This window comes from Gekko japonicus, unplaced genomic scaffold (genome assembly GCF_001447785.1).
Source record: "Gekko japonicus isolate JY-2015 unplaced genomic scaffold, Gekko_japonicus_V1.1 scaffold866, whole genome shotgun sequence".
NCBI lineage: Eukaryota > Metazoa > Chordata > Lepidosauria > Squamata > Gekkonidae > Gekko > Gekko japonicus.
Window position 1 is genome coordinate 600560 of NW_015168074.1, and position 896 is coordinate 601455.

The window sequence follows — 896 nt, forward strand, 5'->3', positions numbered from 1 at the left end:
CTTCTTCTTCTTCTTCTTCTTCTTCTTCCCCTCAGCAGGAGCAGGCGCAACAACGACTTCTTCTTCTTCTTCTTCTTCTTCTTCTTCTTCTTCTTCTTCTTCTTCTTCTTCTTCTTCTTCTTCTTCTTCTTCTTCTTCTTCTTCTTCTTCCACGGAAGGTGCTCCAACCCCCTCTCTTGTATCACCTAACTGTTCCATATATTTGGAGTGCACAGTCTTCCTTTTAACATTACAACATTTTACAGAACAACTTTTAATCATATATTGGATGGTGTGAACTAGATTTGCGGAGCAGTCCTAAGTAAAGGTTTCCCTTGCTTGAAAGCTAGTTGAATCCGACTCTAGGGGGTGGTGCTCATCTCCGTTTCCAAGCCAAAGAGCCAGCGCTGCCTGAAGATGTTTCTGTGGTCTAAGTAGGTCTGTTCAATGGGCCTTAGTTCTAAGACTATTCTTAGGACTGTACTGTTCAGCACCTGTCTCTGTGTGGACTGTACTCACTCACATGCATAGGGTTGGAAGGTCCCTCCTGGCCACCGGCAGGGGATTGTGGGGTAGGGTTGCCAGATCCAGGTTGGGAAACTGCTGGAGATTTGGGGGTGGAGCCCAGGGAGGACAGGGACCTCGGTGGGGTGCAAGGCCAAAGAGCCCACCCACCAAGCCATCCATTCTCTCCAGGGGAACTGATCTTTCTAGTTTGGGGATGAACTGTCATTCCAGGAAACCCCCAAGCCCCACCCGGAGACTGGCAACCTTACACAAGAATAAGAAAAAAAGAGAGATCCCTTTAAACTTAGATATTCAAGTCATTGATGGTTTATGTCCAAACTACATCCAGATATTATTGAACTAAGGACAATACGTAGGTACACTTTTGTGTCTTTCAGGGGTCATTTCCT